The sequence below is a fragment of the Sorghum bicolor genome, chromosome 4 (genome assembly GCF_000003195.3).
Source record: "Sorghum bicolor cultivar BTx623 chromosome 4, Sorghum_bicolor_NCBIv3, whole genome shotgun sequence".
Lineage (NCBI taxonomy): Eukaryota > Viridiplantae > Streptophyta > Magnoliopsida > Poales > Poaceae > Sorghum > Sorghum bicolor.
Genome location: NC_012873.2, coordinates 61746810 through 61762723, shown reverse-complemented (window position 1 = coordinate 61762723; position 15914 = coordinate 61746810).

Genomic DNA, 15914 nt, shown 5'->3' with positions numbered 1-15914 from the left:
CTATTTTTCTCAACATGCAAGTTGTCCAACTAAACAAGCCACTATTGCACATAATTAAAAATCCATTAGCCCATACAATTATATTGTCCATGTCAACAAGTCACTATATTTTTCTCAACATATAGGCTTGTCCAACTAAACAATGCACTATCACACACAACTAAAATCCACTAGCTATATAATTGTAATGTCCACGTCAGCAAGACACATAAGTATTTTGTTTATCCATGACATCATGCCACGTAATCCTCCGTATTCCAGCAGCAACACGCGGGGTATTCTCCTAGTAAAATTAAAAAGACAACTCACAAGAGACAATGAACTGTTTTTCTATAGACAAACATCGATAAAATTGTATGTTGTCTGAATAATAACAAAAAATAGGCACTTGATATACAAGAGAAGTGATCTTAATACCACTAGTTTTCTGAACTTGTTATTCCTTTATTAGATGACCATTGATCTTTATATTGGCCATGGTTGAGGTTCCTCATGCTTATTGTTTTGGAATTCTTCGTGCTAGCACAAATACAAGATGTTCTTTTGGATATTACTCAAGGATAGTCTAAGTACTTGAGAGCTTCTAAGATGGAAAAACATGGAATTGTAGTTATACACGGTACATCTTTGTGTTTCTACACAACTTCTTTGGAGGAAAATCTCAATCATCACTTTTTAGTAGCGCAATCATGCACAAGACTGCTGGGTGCTTCTCAATCTATTCATAGCTCACCAAGTCTCCCATTTGAGATCCTTGAAAGCTTAGAATGGTATTTGAGAGCCCCCCCCCCCTTTATGATGATAATCATTCTTATGAGTTGGAGCATTTGGGAGACATGCACCTGTAACATTCCACTCAAAAACCCTAGTGACAAAATTGTGAAGTTTTTAAAACTTTTTCGAACATTGTCAGTGATGTGCACATCCGATGAAAATAAGGGCACACCATCTTAAATCATAATTATTTAAATTTAATTTAATTATGGATTTGCCTGCAGACTATGCATTTCATACCTACTATTTACTTGAGTTGCTTCTTATGGGTTTTTACATGCTGGTTGGCCTTCACTTAACGTCATTTGTTTAAAATAAAACTTATGCATGAATAGGCTAAAAGCACCAGGCTGAGGTCAAGATATCATCAGGGTTGTTGCAGGCTTGCTCATGAAGAACTCGTGGGGTACTAATGAGTACACAGCCCATGGACACTAAGGACAAAACCGCCCCCTAGATAGGAGTACACCATGCTGATTGGTCGAAGGTGAAAATTACCTGACGGTATCTTATTTACTTGATATGAAAGGCATTTGGGATTCTTTGTAACCTACCAGGAAACATATATATCTATAAGCCGATCAAGATAGGACCTCTCTGCGAACTGATTATAGATCAACTGGTTGGATTTCTTATGGTGAACCTGGCTATCTAGATTCAAGTCCTTGACTTGACACGGGTGCTCGTATTTTCCTGTATTTATTTTAAGATTTAACAGCGCTATGCTTTCAGTGGTAGACGATGTGTCCATTGACAACGAGGCGCTTTTGGTGACTTTGACAATCTCGAGATTTGCCGGTCCAACTCGGTTCTTCGGAGGTACTCATAGGGGTAGGGCATGTGTGTGTACGTTCATAGGAGTGAGTATGCGCTCGTATTTGTGAGCATACAAATTCTATCATAGACTAGATGTAGGATATACTTCACCTAAACCAGTATATATAAATCTCTGTCCTATGTGGTATCCTCTAGATCTGCTATATGTGACACAACCCATAATCAGACATCGGCTCTGTCCGTTTCCCAAGTATATAACGAGCCCTGCCAAAGGGGCTTAAGATCGTATCTCGTTTCTATATATTGTTAACCTACTTCCAAGTAATAGCTAATGATCGATATTAAGTCAATGTAAGCAAACAAGTGGAAGAAAACAAACTACCTACTCATGTTATTAAGTCAACATAAGCAACTAATAAGTAATCAAAAATATTTAACTGCTTCTTCAATGGTCAATAGCTATGCTGTTAGGCATGGCACGACAACTATTCAAATACCATTGTTTTGGCGAGAATACACCTGTTTTATTACTCTAGTCCAGTTGATTGTTAAGCCCAAAGCTTTAGGTCACAAGCCCCACATTTTCAAATCACATTTCAAAAGAAAGAGGACGTACCAATTGGACCTGATTCATATAGGCTGTAGCAAATCCGACAACAGTGGTAAAGACCAAGAGCATGCCCAGCAAATTAGCAGCGGGCATGAAGCAAAGATTCCACGTTTACCGTCACTGTAATTTCTCAGTAGACATCGCGATACACATGGTGTGACTATCCTTTCACACCTATGGACTTCGCTGCATAGTAGTCATGGTGTACACTGGTCAGTATATATGGTCTGAAGTCTGAAGCAAGCACCTGTCCCTTTCGAAGCCACAACCGCAGAAGCTCTCAAGTCTTTGAGTTTAGGGTGACCAATACTCGACTAGTACCTGTTGCTGTTTTACCTTCTCGCACCTAATCCTTGACATGTTTCCAATTGATTTGGCACCTCTAGGAATTCGCCATGCGCCAAATTAGGGGACGCCATAGGTGCCATAGGTCACTGTGCGCTCATAAACTTTTGCACAGTGGCAGAGGTCAAGGGCACAAATCAGAAGCTGCCTTTAACTGAAGTATCCTTGGTAAGTTTTGGTTCAGGTCCCCCTACCTATATACCAGCTAATTGACGTTCTACCTAACCTCATTGTACGCCTTATCTGAACAGGCCAGGCCTGCTGGTTGCGATTGCTGATCTCGATCGTAGCAACGAAAGAGACGTCGTCGTCCCAGCCCCAGGCACAAAATTGGCGTATGTCAAGTAAACTTAGTGTATGTGTCGGTATCTAAATCCCAAATAGTAAATGATCAGTTTTATTTGGGAGGTAATATGAAGGAAAAAGACATGCATAAAGAGAACTGGTGGTCTGTCAGCCTTGGTATTAGTATTTCTAGTGTGCACATATAAAGATCAACAGGCAACGACGACATATATAACCTGTCTGTGTCTGATAGAGGTTGTTCAAATGATTCCAATACTAAAAGCAATTAAGATATACGGTCTGTCTAATTGCAGATCAGTTAAGCTGTTGCTGTTTGGAAGCGTACGTCAAGCTATTCCAGTTGAGGTAGTATTAGCCATATGTACATGTGAACGGACAAGGAGGACGCGAGACAATTTTGCATCGCTACGACGCAACTTTGTACGTTGTACTGCACTGAGGACTGATGCCCAAAGATATATGCTCCTTTAATATAATTTGCAGTTCAACGTAAAGTCAATTCGTTCATAACCTATACAGACTGCGATGCGTTTCATTTTGAAGACGGCCTCGGAAAGTTGGAACGACCGATGATCGTATAAAAGACCCGAAAAGACCTGAGTAGGTTCACCGTCCAGCTGTTCATGTGACAGGCGGCCGGAGATATACGATGCCGAACTAACCTCGAATAATCATGCATGTCGACCAATGTGTACTGTACACAGAGAGATATTAGCACTAGGGGCTTGTCCACTCGCATCATAAATAATCACTTATCTGTTTCACTTTGCCTTTTTTCCTCTAGCTTGCACGAAGATGGATCGAGTGGGTGGTCGACAAATGCCAGGGCGTCGGAACTCGACGTGTCGCTAGTTGTTCGTCTCGCTGTTACAAATTTAGACATTTTACTGTTTGATTTAATCCAGAAAATTACGCATAATATTGTGGTGGCATATATGTGCACGTGTGCAATTTTATCACTACTCAGATTAGAGACAAACATTGCAAATACTACTGCAACAACAGCAGACATACTGAAAACAAAAAACAATCGTTTAAGATTGTACCCAGAGGAGGGACCAGTGCCGAAGGCACCGGCGGCTCCATTCGCACTAGTCGACATAGTGCGTTGCTCGAAGTAGCGGACCACAGTCGGTGCAGGAAGATGTTCGCAGTGCAGTCCCGCGAACGTCCACCAGGAAGAAGACGAAGTAGTCGATCTCGATCCGCGCGAACGTCCACCAGGAAGAAGACCCGCCGGAGTGGAAGAAGACGATCTCGCCGGTGAGCAGTCGCGGAAGACGCTCTCCAAAAACCTGATTGCCCGCAACACCCGAGCAGGTGTCTCGATGCAAGGCGTCGGGTTCCGGAGGCCTGCTCTCCCGATCTCTGTGCGCGCAGAGGTTCGGGACGGGAATGGACAGAGTGCAACTCGACAGGAAGAGAGAAGACTGAGTGTGTTCTCGCAGGAATGGAAGGAGTGGGTGCGTATGGTATATATAGGCCTCAGGAGGAAACATCTGATTGATGACCATTAATCTCATTTAATTGCCATAAACCGAGTCAATCAATTAGCAATTAATTGCCATTAATTACACAACGGTCAGATCCCGTTTTTCCTCCCTTTCCTTATTCACCAAGCATGCGTCACGTCACGTCTGGTCTGGTCCTCGTGTGCCACGTCACGCTCGCTCGTCTCGTCTCGACAAGACAAGACAAGTCACGCCACGCCTCGGCTCGGCGGCGGCGCCGCGCGCGTGGCACCCCTTCATCCTCCCTCAACTTCTCCATAGGGGCTAACAAAGGCCACCTATTTAAGTTGAGTTAACACATGGTCAATCATCAATATGGTACTAAACCATTTTCATTATAGCATTAATTATGGGCCCTTGAATTAATCATCAAATATAAATATGGGCTAATGGCCCATTATATTCAACAATCCCCACCTATTTCTAGGGCACATAAGAAAAACTCTCGAGTTTCCATGTCGTTTCATATACCAGTCGTTTCAGTGGAGACTGTTAAGTTGAACTTCCACCTAGAGTACAGACTACACTTAGCCACAACTTGAACAATGGACTATGCCTTGAATTGCAAGTTTTGTGTGATATAAGTTTCATCTATACTCATAACTGATACCGGGTTGCATGAACATCCCCTCTGGTTGAAGCATATAAGTCATACTTCTGGCCCATTCATGAGTATCTAGAGATCACCCAAAATCTCATAGACTGTGACTAGCAGTCAAACTCATATAGGTGTATTCCTTAAAGATGTTCTGTAGGACAACATCTATCGCTTCACAAGCCGCTTTGGAATACATTAAGGTATATAACCAGCCTTCCTTACAGACTTAGGAAAGAAGTGCAATTGAGATGAGTTAAGTAAAGGGTCTTTCCTCACAATCTACTTCTGGCTTGTTTCACCATTCTACTTCACGGGATCTCCGATCACATAGAACAGGTTGCCACCATGGTAGACCTCACGTGGGTCTCAAACCCATCTCACTCGATGCACTATCTATCACATTACGTGATAGTCCCTTTGTAAATTGATCTGCCAGATTTTTGGACGTATGAACATAGTCCAATGCTATAACTCCGGAGTTTCTCAACTTTCTGACAGTCTTCAAACGCCGTTTGACATGCCTAGTAGACTTCATGTTGTCCTTAGAACTGTTGACTTTAGTGATCACTGTTTGATTGTCACAGTTCATGGAAATAGCCGGCACAGGTTTTTTAACCACCGGTAGATCCATCAGGAGTTCACGAAGCCACTCGGCCTCAGCACCGGCGGTGTCTAATGCTGTGAGTTCTGCTTCCATGGTTGACTTCGTTAAGATAGTCTGCTTGCAAGACTTCCATGAAACAGCGCCACCTCCAAGTAGAAACACATATCCACTTGTGGCCTTTAACACATCAGCATCAGATATCCAGTTTGCATCACAATAACCCTCTAATACCTTCGGGTATCCGGTATAGTGAATGCCATAGCTCACAGTACCTTTCAAATAGCGCATCACTCTCTCAAGAGCTTGCCAATGAATATCTCCCGAATTTGACACAAACCGGCTAAGTTTGCTCACTGCAAACGAGATATCAGGCCTCGTGGCACTAGCAACGTACATCAATGAGCCTATAATTTGGGAGAATCTTAGTTGATCCCTTGCTATTCTTCGATTTTTCCTCAATAGCACACTAGGATCATAAGGCGTAGGAGCAGATTGACAGTCACTGTACCCAAAGCGACTTAAAATCTTTTCCACATAGTGGGACTGCACAAGTGTTATCCCACCATTGCCTTCTCTTGAAAACTTAATGTTTAGAATAACATCAGCTTCTCCCAAATCTTTCATCTCAAAGTTATTAGACAAAAAGTCTTTAACTTCCTTGATCACAACAAGGCTTGTCCCAAAGATCAGTATGTCATCCACGTACAGACAAAGGATCACACCTTCACCCCCACCAAACCGATAATACACACATCTGTCAGCTTCATTAACAGCAAAGCCGGCAGAAGTTAAGGTTCTGTCAAACTTCTCATGCCATTGTTTTGGAACTTGTTTTAGGCCATAAAGGGATTTTAATAACTTACACACCTTGCCCTTTTCACCACTTGTTACAAATCCATCAGGCTGATCCATATAGATCTCTTCCTCTAACTCTCCATTTAGAAAAACTGTCTTCACATCCATCTGATGAATGAGAAGACCATGAGAGGCAGCCAAAGACAATAACACTCGAATTGTGGTCAAACGGGCAACAGGTGAATAAGTATCAAAGAAATCTTCCCCTTCTCTTTGGGTATAACCCTTAGCCACAAGCCTAGCCTTGTACCTCTCAATTGTACCATCAGGCCTAAGCTTTTTCTTAAACACCCATTTGCACCCTATAGGTTTGCACCCATAAGGTCGTTCAACCACTTCCCAAGTTCCATTAGACATTATAGAATCCATCTCATTCCTTATTGCTTCCTTCCACAAGTCAGCATCAGGAGAGGAAAATGCTTCTTTAATGGTTGTTGGGGTATCATCCACGAGGTACACAATATAGTCATCTCCAAAAGACTTCACTTTTCTTTGTCTTTTGCTCGTTCGAGTGACTACATTATCATCCTCCTCAGGATAGTGAACATGGGGTTCCTCAGATTGTTCTATCGGAATAAATTGCTCATGGGAGTTTATAGACTCATGACTAGAAATATTAGGTGTACTTTTCATAGGAAACTCACTTTCAAAGAATGTTGCATCTCTAGATTCCATTATAGTACCAACATGCATATCTGGTACTCCAGAGTTTATGATTAAGAACCTATACCCTATGCTGTGAGTAGCATAACCAAGGAAAATACAGTCAACTGTCTTAAGTCCGAGTTTGCGTTTCTTGTTTATTGGCACATTCACTTTAGCCAAACAACCCCAAGTACGCAAATAAGAGACATTTACTCTTTTCTTTTCCCATTCCTCAAATGGTGTGATTTCTTTATTCTTAGTAGGAACTCTATTCAGGACATGACTCGCTGTCAATATCGCCTCACCCCACCATTCCTTAGATAGACCCGAAGTCTCTAACATGGCGTTAACCATCTCAGTTAGAGTACGGTTCTTTCTTTCGGCAATCCCATTGGACTGTGGTGAGTATGGTAGTGTCCTCTCATGAATAATTCCATGTTCTACGCAGAAGTCAGGAAAATCACTTGAAAAATATTCTCCACCACGATCGGACCTTAAGCGTTTAATTTTCCTCTCAAGTTGATTTTCTACTTCAGCTTTATAGGTTTTAAAATATTGTAATGCTTCATCCTTTGTTTTAAGCAAGTACACATGACAAAATCTAGTACAATCATCTATAAAAGTGATGAAGTATCGTTTACCACCTTTAGTCAACTCACCATTCATCTCGCATAGATCGGAATGGATTAATTCTAATGGTGCCAAGTTTCTCGCCTCCGCAGCCTTGTGAGGCTTGCGAGGTTGCTTGGATTGCACGCATACATGGCACTTAGAACCTTTGACTAAATTAAATTTTGGGATTAAATTCATATTTGCTAGCCGCGTTAAACAACTATAATTAACATGACAAAATCGCGAATGCCAAATATTCGACTCATTCGAAATCACAGTATGGTTCACGATTTTATTACACACATCATGCATGGATAAGCGGAACAAGCCTCCGCAATCATAACCTTTACCAATAAAAGTTCCAAACTTTGAAAGTATAACTTTATTGGCCTCAAAGACTATTTTGTAGCCATCTCTACAAAGCTGTGAGCCGCTAACTAGATTCTTTTTGATGGAGGGGACATGCTGCACGTTCTTCATCAGCACCGTCGTTCCCGAAGTGAACTTCAGAATGACCGTACCAACACCAAGAACACGCGCATGAGATCCGTTCCCCATCAGTAAGGCTCCAGTGTTGCCGGCCTGATAAGAAGAAAACAAAGAGATGTCAGCACACACATGAACATTAGCCCCAGTATCCATCCACCACTCAGGTGAATGACAGACTGAAAGAACAGTAGGTAAATAATTACCATACCCAGATGTTCCTCCTTCAGCCTCGCCAATGACCATGTTTACTGACTTTTTCTCTTCTCGTTTAAATTTGCGGTCTGGACAACCACTCGCCCAGTGGTCATCGCTACCGCAAACAAAGCAGCCTCCTTCGGCCTTTTTCTTCTTAAAAGTTGCAGTTTGTTTTGGCTTCGGGTTTGCTCCTTGCTTGTTCTCTTGCTTGTTCTTTTTCTTATTACGGAATGCGAATTGCTTTTTCTTCTGCACCACATTGGCACTAGAAGACTCAACGCCTTTCCCATGTGTATCTTTTGCTCTCGCCTTCTCCTCAACATCAAGAGTTCCCATGAGTTCAGCAAGACCAAACTCTTTCCTCTGATATTTTAGAGAAGTAGCAAAATCCTTCCAAGAAGGTGGCAGCTTAGCGATTATACCGCCGGCCACAAACTTTTCAGGCAACACACAAGGAAATTGTTCTAGTTCCTTAGCTAGTGCCTGTATCTCATGTGCTTGTTCAATCACAGAACGGCTATCCACCATCTTGTAATCAAACAATTGTTCCATGAGGTACAGCTCGCTACCAGCATCAGAAACCCCGAACTTGGCCTCAAGCGCATCCCATAATTCTTTAGCAGTGGAGCAAATAATATAGTTGTCGACATACTTTTTATCGAGCGCACTTATGACGGCGCCTCTGAAGAGGTTATCAGCAGCCATGAACGTTTTCTCCTCCTCAGGAGTAAACTGTTCAGGCTTCCCCTTCGCGACGTCATAGCAACTCATAGCAGTCAACCACAATATCATTCTCGCGCGCCACCGCTTATAGTTTGAACCATCGAACGCATCTGGTTTTAACGCAGCAACAAAACCACTAACAGAAAAATGCCTAATATCAGGTTTTTGGATTGTTAGAAATTTAGACATTTTACTGTTTGATTTAATCCAGAAAATTACGCATAATATTGTGGTGGCATATATGTGCACGTGTGCAATTTTATCACTACTCAGATTAGAGACAAACATTGCAAATACTACTGCAACAACAGCAGACATACTGAAAACAAAAAACAATCGTTTAAGATTGTACCCAGAGGAGGGACCAGTGCCGAAGGCACCGGCGGCTCCATTCGCACTAGTCGACATAGTGCGTTGCTCGAAGTAGCGGACCACAGTCGGTGCAGGAAGATGTTCGCAGTGCAGTCCCGCGAACGTCCACCAGGAAGAAGACGAAGTAGTCGATCTCGATCCGCGCGAACGTCCACCAGGAAGAAGACCCGCCGGAGTGGAAGAAGACGATCTCGCCGGTGAGCAGTCGCGGAAGACGCTCCCCAAAAACCTGATTGCCCGCAACACCCGAGCAGGTGTCTCGATGCAAGGCGTCGGGTTCCGGAGGCCTGCTCTCCCGATCTCTGTGCGCGCAGAGGTTCGGGACGGGAATGGACAGAGTGCAACTCGACACAGGAATGGAAGGAGCGGGTGCGTATGGTATATATAGGCCTCAGGAGGAAACATCTGATTGATGACCATGAATCTCATTTAATTGCCATAAACCGAGTCAATCAATTAGCAATTAATTGCCATTAATTACACAACGGTCAGATCCCGTTTTTCCTCCCTTTCCTTATTCACCAAGCATGCGCCACGTCACGTCTGGTCTGGTCCTCGTGTGCCACGTCACGCTCGCTCGTCTCGACCTCGTCAAGTCACGCCTCGGCTCGGCGGCGGCGCGCGCGTGTGGCACCCCTTCATCCTCCCTCAACTTCTTCATAGGGGCTAACAAAGGCCACCTATTTAAGTTGAGTTAACACATGGTCAATCATCAATATGGTACTAAACCATTTTTATTATAGCATTAATTATAGGTCCTTGAATTAATTATCAAATATAAATATGGGCTAATGGCTCATTATATTCAACGCTCGCTGATATATGAAAGTATCGTTGGCTGATTTTTTGAAAGAAAAAATTATTAAATAGTTAATAGATTCGGTTGATAAACTTCAACAAACAAGTCAGTGTCGCGCGTACGGATCATTGGAGGCACGGCACCTGCCCATGCGTGAATACATATAAGCGAGCTTGTAAACGTGAAACATCACACATATATCCCTTTCTGAGTTCTGTAGACGGTGCAACCACCCTGCGCCCGCAGTGTGTAGCTAGCACGCTGTACGCCAAATCCCGTCCTACACAAACAAGTGAATTGACTTGTTTCTTGTCGGATGCGCTTGGTAGTCCTGCTGCTCCAAAAGACGGAGAGGGCTGCGTTGCATCCATAAAAATTTTCAAGATTTTTTTGTCATATCGAATCTTACGATATATGGTGCATAGAGTATTAAATATTTCAAAATTCTCCATCACATCAAATCTTACGATATATACATAGAGTATTAAATATAAATAAAAATAATTAATTACACAATTTGTCTATAATTTGTGAGATAAATTTTTTAAACCTAGTTAGTTTATAGTTGGATAATAATTATCAATTTTAAACTAAATAAAATAAATTTTTTCGCAAACTAAACAAGGCCTCAGGCTTCGTCTCCCATGGCTCCTATGCTCCTCTCGTCATGTCGTCCTCTAGGCTACATCAGCTACACACATTTTACTGCTGATAATTGTTTTTTGATGGAACCGGAGGGGCGTGAGCTTGAAAAAAGATAGACTTTATCTTGTTTAGTTGAGGAATAAAAAAATTTTAGGTGTTACATCGGATGTTTTGTAGTATATAGATATTTGGATATTAATAAAAAACTAACTGCATAACTCATCTGAAAATTACGAGACAAATTTATTAAACTTAATTAATCTATCATTAACACATGAAAGTTACTGTAGCACTTAAGGCTAATCATAGACTAAAGGCCTTAAAGGGGGCGGGGGGGCTAGAGGAAAACAGAAACATGCTGCTGGTAAATGGATGCTGTGAGAGAATCACTCATACTGATCATTATTAGCTTCTCAAGTCGTCGAGTTGCACTGGAGCCTGATGTGTATCAGCTGGCTGCAAATTGAATGGCTGCTGCTGAGTGGTGACGACTGAGGCCTTGTTTACTTCCACCCAAAAATTCAAAAATTTTCAAGATTTTCCGTCACATCGAATATTTAGATGCATGCATAAAGTATTAAATATAGATGAAAATAAAAACTAATTGCACAGCTTGATCGAAATTGACGAGATGAATCTTTTGAGTCTAGTTAATCTATGGTTAGATAATAATTACCATAAATAAACGAAAGTGCTACAGTATCACGAAATTTTTTCCTTCATAAACTAAACAAGGCGGCCTGAGAATAGTCACAAACTCGGATATCTGTTTCAACTGATAGTTAGAGTCCAACTGCTCGGACGTCCGGCCGGTACGCGGAAGCATCTTGGTTCAATGCATCATCTCGAGATTCTGGAGGCAGCAGCCAAGCTGCCAAACCGTCCATGTACTGTGATACTGTCCGCAGTCCGCACCGTATCCGTTTCCAGTGAGGCATTGGCATTGGCATTGGATATGGTATCCGCTTCTGTTTCTGCACTTGCTGGCATGTTTCATGGCCACGGACATGTGAACATTTTCTGAAACCGCTACATTGCATGATCTTTGAGGTTTTTCTAAAGCTGGATTTACCTATGCCTAAAAAAAAGAAAGATACTAGTTTTTGTTATATATATGTATTTGAACATAATAAACCGCTACATCATATATAGTAAAATGGATATACTAAAAAAGTCAAAATGACTTATAATTTAGAACAAATGGGGTAAATCACTTGCATGCATTTATAAGCCCTCTTTCCACAAAAGAATAAATGTTAACACAATAACGAGTCAAATAATCTTAAGTTTATTTACTTTTTATATACAATTATTAATATTTATGATACTAATAAATAACTATTATTAGTTTTTTTCATAAAATGTACTTTTATAGTAATGCATATTTTTGTGTAGTAATATAAAATATATTGTTTTCACAAAATATCAAAACTTTTTATAATCTTTGCCTAAATTTAAAAAGACTAGCTAATAATAAAGCTTAAATTGCATCTTTTCACGGAGGTAGGAGTAGCTATGAGGGATCCGTTTCTTCGTTTGACCGGTTTCGTTTGCCTGCATCAAAGTCTCTGCCTGTATGACAAAATTTCAAGGATAGATATCCTACTCCAACAGAATTCTGAACATTTGGCCATCCAATTTTTATTAGCATTGAAGACGATATGTTTGAAGTTTGAATTGGTGGCAATGCTTGCTTTACTGTTTACTCTATTGTAAACTCTCAACGATGTAAAATGAGTTGTTTTAGGCAATTATAATTTCATTCTCAAATCGGCATCCTTCTTGTTGCTCAACCACAAAATTTGAAGGGTCTAGTACTGGGGTATACTGAATTATTAATGATGTATTAGTGTGCTCCTAATCCTTTATTACTTTGAGTATTTACTTTTATGAAATTTACATTCCTAGATTTGTCACGATACAACATGGTTGAAACTAGGTTGCAAAACTCTAGACTAGAAACACTTGTTTAGGCACTAGGGCGAATAGATTAAACGATAGGTTTTAAATTTGCGAGAAATTTAGATTAGTTCGATTCACCTCCCTCAGGCATCTTGATCATTTCAATCGGTACTAAAGCCACATGCTCATTAGATTAGCTAGGCTTCACCGCCTAGAGAAAGATATATCCGGTGGTGATGAACCACCTCCCATGTTCGATGGCGACGATTTTTCTCTACCTTTGATAGAACATTTTGGATATTTCTACGCAAGTCAAAAAACATGTCAATTTGCAAGGGTACATTTGGAAAATGTCATCAAATAGAAACAAATAAAACGACATGACAAAGTAAAAGATATTACAAGTAATAATAATAAGCTTATCGTCGAATATTTGGGTTGTAAGTACTACTAAAAAAGTATAATTTACTCCGCTATGTGCGTGTTTAGTACAACTCATAAGTTGATTTTGACTAAAATAATCTAAATTAAGAAGCCAAATGATGTGTTTTTTTCTCTAACCGTGTTTTTCCTTACCGCCGTCATTTGTACTAAAACACATAAGCTGGGTTAGACCAACTTATCTATCACACCCGGTTCAATTTAGAATTTGGCCCGTGGTGGCCCATGTGCATATCCAGTGGCGAAGCTAGAGCAAATTAGAGGCGATGCACTTAGTTTGTGGGTGCATAGACATCTTCCATGGGGTGCATATATGGTGAAATTTTGGACCTAATCATTGTTTTTATATTTTGGGGGGTGCATTTGCACCCTCTAGTTAACATGTGGTTTCGCCATTGTGCATATTATGAAATAATTGTGAAGGATTTAGTCCCACCTTGGTTGTTAAGACTTAAGAGTGGGTTAGACCAACATATAAGGTTTCTAGAGTCCATCCAACCATCCTCGTGTTAATCCTTGTACACGAAGCGAGGACGAAAACATAAGTGGGATGATGGTAGGTGTGGTTCGCTCAGCATGCAGAGTGGATCTGAGCCGTTTGGACTCTGAGGGCGTTACAAAAGTACCAGAACTGACCTTCGTGGCCACGGGCGCATGCTGGTCAGGGGCACATACATGGGGTTCATTGTGCATGTAGGCCCTGCGGGGTGCACGACGTGGCACATGTGTCGGCACTGGATGTACGGTCGTGTGTGCTAAGAGAGAACGTTTCTGGTCATCGTTTGCCCGGTTGTGGGTATGTTGGGCCGACGAGGACATCAGGTCCTTTGAGGGGGTTGTATGTCACACCCGGCCCAATTTAGAATTTGGCCCGTGGTGGTCCATGTGCATATTATGAGATAACTGTGAAGAGTTTAGTCCCATCTTGATAACCCAACATATAAGCTTCTATAGTCCATCCCACCATCCTCGGGTTAATCCTTTTATGCGAAGCAAGGACGAAAGCGTAAGCGGGATAGTGATAGGTGTGGTCACTCAGTGTGCAGAGTGGATCTGAGCCATTTGGACTCTAGGGGCATTACATTATCCTAATTGCGTTTTTTTCTTCATTTGTGTAGTTTTTTAGAGAAATGCTTCTTAGGGAAGTTGTACAAAACATAGCCTATAAATAGTAGAATCTAAGGGCCCCTTTGGAGTGCAAGAATTTTACAGAAAATGTAGAATTTCACAAGAAACAAATTAGGTTATTTTTAATGATAATGAAGGTGAGTAATTTTATAATAATATATTTGCGTACCTTTGTCAAAAAATAGGGGTTATTTTTGGTAATTTAGATCAAGTTTTAGAGAATACTTTAAAGTATTTTTTTTATAATGATAGATGTGCATAATTTTTAGAACCATCTAATTATTTTTCATTCTAGTGGAGTCAAACAAGTCCAGAATTAACCAACCAATAGTTTTGAGACTCTTGTAAACCATCTCATTATTGTCCATTCTCTTCTGATAAGAGCAACTTGAAGATCATCTTTATATCCTTTCTAATTGTTAGGAATAGAGATTTTAGTAAATAAATATCCTGCCTTTAGATTTTTATAGTTAGATCTTCAAATGTTTTTTATATTTCTCACTAGGCAAATATGAAGAGTGGGACGGTCTCTCTAGAGTACTCACAAGATATTGAGTCGTTGGAGGATGGAAAGATATAAAGAGCGAATTTTATTCAAATAGCTTTTTAAATAATGATTTAGAGTGACTCTTGGAGATGCTATATAAAGAATGGGCACATGCTTCCATTCTCCATTTGTTTTTAAATATATATTAGGACAAACTAATTAGTTTGCTTTGAACTAATAAATCATCTTATATATGTAATGGAGAGATTAAGTTGAAACAGAAAGTTGAATAGCCGGTACCATTTTTTAGCCTAAAGTCAAACGTAATCCAGCGAGTGTGAACGATTATGCGAAGTTTTGCGGTGGATATTGACTCTTTATATAGAATGGATTCCATATGCCATTAAAACTAGACCACTGATACGAATGTACTTAACATATATAGGCCTACTATATATAGCCTGACATGAAAAAAAAATATCCCGGAAGCGTCCAAAACTCGAAATTGCTAGTTTATATCTAAATAATATGATGATTCCAAACTCATGAGGACATCGATTATTTCACATGAAAATTCCTATGTCGTCTGGCCACTGTTTGCATAACAGCAATGTTTGATCCGTACTACAGTTCTACACTTCTTCTTCGTTGTTGAAGAATAATCAAACCCAAAGAACAGCGTAAGCTATAGCTCCGTTTTCTTCTACGTGAAGTACCAAAAGTCTAGCCAGTGGATGTTGAAAATGTTGACCCAGCTTTGAATTTGGTTATTGATTTTGTGAAAACGCTACAGCTTGGTATCTTGATTTTATTTTGTAGGGCTTATTTATTTTATATTTATGTGCTGATATGGTGCATCTGGTGCCACGGAAGGCCGCCCACGACAACCTAACCAAGTAACCAGGAGCGTACCTCGGGCACCCGCTCGCATGCTCGACACTCTGCCCAGGGTCGCCGCGACCCCTCACGCACTCAGGGCAAAACACTGAGCTCGGCTGGAGCTGTGCCGGGTGCGGCTGCGCACGGCGGTGGTGGGTGCCGACGTCTCCGACGTCGTCGATGGCTGAAGGGGAGTAGCACCGCTGCAGCAAAGGTC